Genomic DNA, 6599 nt, shown 5'->3' with positions numbered 1-6599 from the left:
GTGTAGTCCAGTCTGCCAGAGCCTGTGCCAACCCTGAAACCTGCAGACCCGCTCACCACCCCTCCGGTGGGGTTGGGGGAGGGGAGGAGAGTCCCTCCGGCCTTCTCCATCAAGGTCTTCACCAAACAGGCCGAAGGCAGAAGCCCCCGCAAAGAGGCTGCACACCCTCCCCCCAAAGAAGGGAGGGCCTGCTGAGGAAGGGGACTTACCTGGCCCGCTGCAGCTGTGGCGCTGGGGGGCGCACTCTGGCCGTGGTGCTTTCTCTGGCCACACTGCTCCTGCGCAGGCTGGGGGGTCCCTCGGCCGAGCGTCGGGGTGCTGGCCTGGAGTTCTGGGGGTCGAATTCCTCCTCAGGAATGACCTCTTCGCAGCGGGCTCCGCGGAAGCCTGAGCGGCACACACAGAGCTGGGGCCGGCTGCAGGAGCCCCGGTTCTGGCAGGGTGGCTGGCACACGGCTGCGGAGACAGGGAGAGGGTGAGGGCCGCCCGGCCATGTTCAGACCACCCATCAAAGACTGCGTGACCGGCCGAACCCCCGACACCGTGTTCTACACACGCTTAGCGCTCCCTGTGCGTGGTCTGTCCAGCTGGGGACTGGCCTGCAGGCATGGTTTCCTCTTCTCTCCTGTCGGCCTCTGTGTGTGCTGTGTCCCCTCCATGGGGCTCTCTCCCGTTCCTCTCCACTAAGTCCTGCTGTTCCCTCAAGGCCTCCCTGCCCCCCATCCCAGATGACCTGACTCCAGGTACTGCTCCCTCCTCTGAACCACAGCACACAGCACTCATGCCTGACGGGCCACTGTCAGTCTGTCCGTCTGGGCTCGTGCTCAGTTGTGTCCAGCTGTTTGCAACCCTTTGGGCAGTAGCCTGTCAAAGTTGCCATTTCCTCCTCCAGGGGATCTTCCCGACCCAGGGATCAAGCCCGTGTCTCCTGTGTCTCCTGCATTGCAGGCAAATTCTTTACCCACTGAACCATCAGGGAAGCCCCGCCCACCATCAGTGTGATAGATTCTTTATGGATGTGTCTCAACTCCCTAAATAATATGACCAGCACCCCAGGTGCAGTGACTGTCCCTTACACCTCTTTTCCTCCTTAACTCCTAGCATATATTTCATTACAACACAATCGATATTATTTTTATTACAGTGTGCCTGCATGCTCAGTCGCTTCAGTCACATCTGACTCTCTGTGACCCCATGGACTGTAGTCCGCCACGTTCCTTTGTCCATGAGATTCTCCAGGCAAGAGTGGGCTGCCATACCCTCCTCCAGGGGATCTCCCCAAGCCAGGGATTGAACCCATAATTATTGCATCTCCTGCATTGCAGGCAGATTCTTTACCCCCTGAGCCAACTGGGAAGCTCTTTAATTATGGCAGCTGCTGCTGCTGCTGCTGCTAAGTTGCTTCAGTCGTGCCCGACTCTGTGCGACCCCACAGACAACAGCCCACCAGGCTCCCCTGTCCCTGGGATTCTCCAGGCAAGAACAATGGAGTGGGTTGCCATTTCCTTCTCCAATGTATGCAACTGAAAAGTGAAAGTGAAGTCACTCAGTCATGTCCGACTCCTAGCGACCCCATGGACCGTAGCCCACCAGGCTCCTCCATCCATGGGATTTTCCAGGCAAGAGTACTGGAGTGGGGTGCCATTGCCTTCTCCGATACACTGTCTCATTTAAGCCTAAAACAATCCTATACAGCAAGTGGGATTGTGATTCTCATTTTACAAATAATGCCTCTGAAGCTCAGAGAGATTAAAAGACGTGCAGAGGTCACCCAGCCAGGCGGTATTGGATGGAGGACCCAATCCAGGAGTGTTTGACTGAAAAGCCCAGGCTCCATCCACCCCCACTGCCTCCAGCAGGGCTGACCCACCTCTGAACCTTGGCCCAGAGCTGATGATGAAACAACAAAAGGGATCTGTTGGCCTTAAGTCAGCTACTGAATGCATCCTTGGGAGCCCTGCCCCGGGACGCTGTGCATCCCAGGTCAGCTCTGGTGGTAGAGACCTCAGACCATCAGAGCCATTCCTCTCCAAAGCCCACACAGTCAATCTGAGATAGAGGGAGGATGTTTAGCAGCTCATGCATTCACTCAGTGAACATTCACCGAGCACTCACTAGGTCTGAGGCCAGTGGTAAAGAGGTTCCCTCTCTCAGGGAGTGTCCTGTCTCATATGGAAGCCAGGACATAGGGCATGTGAAAAGTGTTGACCAGAGCCTCTAACCCAGCCTGAGGCAAGACGTGAAAGTCAGGGAAGGCTTCCTGGAGGTGGTGACACTGACCAGAGACAGAAAGGGTGAATAGATTGGGCATAGTGTAAACCAAGGGCAGCTTGCCTACTCAGGAGCAAGTAAGGAAATATTAGGTCTGACTGTAGGATCCCAACCACGAGCTAGATCCTAAGGCAAGAGCATTTTCCTCAATGCCTGGGCATCTGTTCCTGGTAGGCCCCAGACCTCCAGGTAAGCAGTCTCTGTGAGAGAATTGTAACCCTGAGCACTTCCGCAAACACAAACTGCCACTTAGCAGGATTTTGGCCTATCACCTGGCTGCCCCTCCACCTGCCCAAGTGGAGCAAGCCCCCACCTAACCACCTGCCAAGCCCTTGTCACCACCACCACCAGAGACACAGGCTGCCTGGGGCCAAACCAGGACCAGCGAACACTGCAGAAGCAGGTTTGCGCAGGACAGGTGTCAGCCCTGGTTTATCTTGGGGATGGAGTAGAAAGGGAGGGCTTGAGTGGTTTCCCATGTGGACCACAGATGCTACATTACTCCTAGCCCCTCAGATCCACCCATACCTCTCTGCTGGCCAAGCCTGGCATGGGGGAGGGAGAGGTCACACAGCCCCTGCCAGTCTCCGTTTCCATTCCACCTCCGCGTGGGTGGTCTTTGCCCTTAAGAGAGCCTTTCAAAACCAGTCTAGCTTCTGTCCTTCCCCTCCTGGGCTGCAAGGATGGCCCGTCCTTGACTTTAACAACAAGATCTTTCACTCTCTAAAAATCCAACGCCCCACATCCTGCAGTTTGAGCCTGTACTTCCCTGTGACTCGCCTGTCCCTGGTTCTGCCTCATTCACCAATACATCCGCAGACATTTAGTGAGCACCCTCTCTGGGTCAGATCGGGTGCCAGAGATACAAAGACAACAAGACTGCTCCCTGTATGGAGGAAGCCCGGCCCCGTGGTGGGTTCTCAAAACCATGGAAGCCCCTTGCCACCAGGCAGTTAGATCTTCAACGAGGACCAGGCTTGGCAAACTTTGGTTGGTGTGATGAACAAACAGCTCATGGTAAGTGGGTGGCTGGGGGAAACTATAAAACTGGCATGTATGTATGTATGTAATACTGTGGTCGATAAAAGTTCTAAAAGGCTTCCAAACCAGCCAGACGTGTTGGCAGAAAAAACCCGTTTGGAAAGATGACCCTTCTGGACCAGTCATTTCTGAACCAGCACAGAGGCCAGGTCGGCTAAGAAAGGTCCTCCTGAAACAAGTGCTGCGATTTCAGAGGTTGTGAGCCAGCTCTCACCAACTTCATTTGCATCCTTCTCTTCGTTGTCTTCTCAAGTCTCAGCAGGTAGGGATTCCCTCACTACAGTGTTTTGCTCTGAGCTGAGCATCTGCATTATGGGATTGGAGCATAAACTCCTCTCCTCCCTCCCCACTCCCCCCAAAACCACTCCCAATTGGACCCAAATGATGGTTCCAAGTGCCTGTCCATGAAGAGGGACAGTCAGGTCAGTTTTTACCGGCCTGCCATAATACAAGAAAAACAAAACAGTTTCTTGTGTTTCTTATAACGCTATTTTCTTCCCCATTGAAAAAGTGTCTTTCAGATGCAGAGGACAAACATATAGATACTCAAAGGGAAAGTGGGCGGTGGGATGAACTGGGAGATTGAGGTTGACATATATACATTATTGATACTATGTATAAAATAAATAAGTAGTAAAAACCTGCTATACAGCACAGGGAACTCTACTCAGTGCTCTGTGGTGACCTAAATGGGAAAGAAATCCAAAAAAGCGGGGGGAGATGTATCTGGATAGCTGATTCACTTTGCTGTACAGCAGAAACTAACATAACACTGTAAAGTAACTATACTCCAATAAAAAAGAAAATTAAGTGTCTTTTATTTTAAGATTATATCTTGCCTCCTTTTCTGGTGTTAAAATGTTCTTTGAAGTGGTTAAAGGTGATGGCAAATGGTGTTTCTAATATCCTCACTTGGCAAAATGAAAAGCTGGCTACTGTATTTTGGTACATACGATGTTTTTGGATATTTACTGGTGCGTGAAATGCAGAAGTTTGGAACCCTTGGGGAAGGAGGGGGCCATAGTGGTCATGTGCCTTTTGTTTCAAGGAGACCGTGAAAAGCATTCCTAAGCCAAATGAGCACAGATTTCAAAACTGAAGTATCTAGTGCTCAGCCATTGCAGAATTGCCCATGGCAGGGGCGATTGCATAAAGCGAAAAAGGAAATGCTGCGGCACCCCCAGAGAGGCAGTTTCATGCGGCATTGTGGGAAGTTTAAGAGAGAAAATTCCCAGCGTGGCAGGCTGGGCTGTCTTCACGTTTCATGCTTGGATCCTCATTCCTCCCATTTTCCCATAAGAGCAGAGGTCATGCCTTATACTTGAGAAATCGACCCAGAGGGGGTATATGGCTCTAACGAGTCTTTGTTGATTGTTGGTGACGGGTTATCAAGCATGATGCCACAATGCCCGTGTCTAGCCACTGAAGACATACCCAGCCCCTCCCTGTCGGGGACCAGCATCCTCAGAACCTGGAGGTGATCCTGCTCCTGGATTCCCATGCCCGCTCGCCAATGCCAGCCATTAGCCATTCATAATTTGGGCTCCTGAACCCTGGCTTCTCCACATTCCTGGCACTCTCTTTCTCACTGAGGATTGGACATGTGGAAAGTTTCAGCTTGGGGAGTTCAGCTCTGTGAAGTTAGCAGGATGCCAAAAGAGAGGGAATAAAAAGAAAACTCCCGAAACTGCTTTGAAAGTAAGAAATAGAAAGTATCGTTCTCTCCACCACGCCCCCTCCCCCGACTCCTGGCTGTGCCCCCTTCCACCTTCACTCACATCCAGTACAGTGGAGAAGAGGTTTGCTCAGATTTTCCACACAAAACCCCTCCGTTTGGGAGGAGACCCAATTCAGAATGGGCAGGCTTGGGGCGGGGGAGAGTCTGGAAAGAGCTTCCACTAGGCAGGCTGCTCCTGCCATCTGCTCAGAGACTCTGTGAACAGTGGCTTGGTAGCAAAAGGGTTGAGTCAGGAAGATCTGGTTTGACCCCTCGCTCAGCCACACCCCACCTGTGTGCCCCTGGGCATGTCTTGTCTCACTGAGATGCCTCAACCTGCGCCTCAGTTGTCTTGTCCATCAAATGGGTCTGACAATTGCTGCCTCAAAGAGTTGTGTGAGCCTCAGCAGAAATCAGGGACGTGGAAGTGCTTGCACTTTCTGGGGCTGTGCTGTCCAGTGCTGTCTAATGCTGTAGCCATGAGCCGTGCTGCGCTGTGCTTAGTCATGTCCGGCTCTTATGACCCCATGGGCTGTAGCCCGTCAGGCGCCTCTCCCCCTGGGGATTCTCCAGGCAGGAATACTGGAGTGGGTCTCCATACCCTCCTCCAGGGGATCTTCCCAACCCCGGGATCGAACCCGTGTCTCCTGCATTGCAGGCAGGTTCTTTACCTTCTGAGCCACCAGGGAAGCCTGTAGCCATGAGCAACACAGGGCTATTGACAGTGAAACTGATTAAATAAAATTTAAAATTCAGTTGCACTAGCCACATGTCAAGGGTTCAACAGCTAAAGGAGGCTCATGGATACCATGTTAGATGGCAGGATACCGAGCATTTCCACAGAAAGTTTCCACAGGAAGTTGTATTGGACAGCATTTTGCAAAGCTTTTAAAAATAAAAAGAAAGCTTAAAAAAAAAAACCCACACCCCCAGGGATGGAAGCAAGAGGGCTTCTGGATTTCTCTGCCACAACCTTTTTCCCAGGAAAAGGCAATGACAACGTGGGCCCTGGTTACAGATGTAACACGCACTGGGGGGCAGCGGTAGGGCTGCTTCTCAGGTGCCGAACACGCCGGCCTCCTCCCCACCACCCACCCTCATCATGCAGGCCTCTTGTCATCAGCTCTCTCTCCTGGGACTTAGAGATGCCTTCTCCCTCCATCAGTTATCCATTAGGTGAGGCACTGACTTCAGGGTGGGCGGCTTAAGCCCGCACCCTCCTCCGAGGCCTCCAGGCCCCCCACACGCTGTCTTGTCTGGGAGATAAATCTAGCTTCCAGATTAGACTCTGGGCCCAGCACCCCCACACCCGAGGCTCCTCAGCAGCCCCTCAGATTAAACCGCCATCTTTCCTAAACTCTGCCTCAGTGGAACACTAGGATCTCCCCCACTGAGTACCCAGTCCCTTCCTCAGGACAGGGCCCTGTTTCTTCCATACCTGGAGGCCTTTGCAGGCAGGACAGTTTCCTACCACCCTCAGGACTTCGCTTCCCTCGCACCCCACCTTAGACTCCTACCTGGAGCCTCAGTTTGCCTTCGCAATTCATCTCACTGGATGGTGGGGGGAATG

At 52.7% G+C, this 6599-nt stretch overlaps 1 protein-coding gene across 2 annotated transcripts in view; it reads right to left on the bottom strand.

Moving 5' to 3' along the window:
• LTBP2 (latent transforming growth factor beta binding protein 2) overlaps positions 1-6599 on the bottom strand; it is a 109696-nt gene that overhangs the window by 86666 nt on the left and 16431 nt on the right. For both annotated transcript variants that reach the window (XM_010855745.1, XM_010855744.1), the window contains exon 3: positions 210-456. The gene's annotated coding sequence lies outside the window, so the exon portion shown is untranslated. The remainder of the gene's footprint in view (positions 1-209; positions 457-6599) is intronic.

This window comes from Bison bison, unplaced genomic scaffold, assembly GCF_000754665.1.
Source record: "Bison bison bison isolate TAMUID 2011002044 unplaced genomic scaffold, Bison_UMD1.0 scf7180017864368, whole genome shotgun sequence".
NCBI lineage: Eukaryota > Metazoa > Chordata > Mammalia > Artiodactyla > Bovidae > Bison > Bison bison.
The sequence above is the reverse complement of the archived record's forward strand: the minus strand, read 5'-3'. Positions and strand labels throughout refer to the sequence as shown.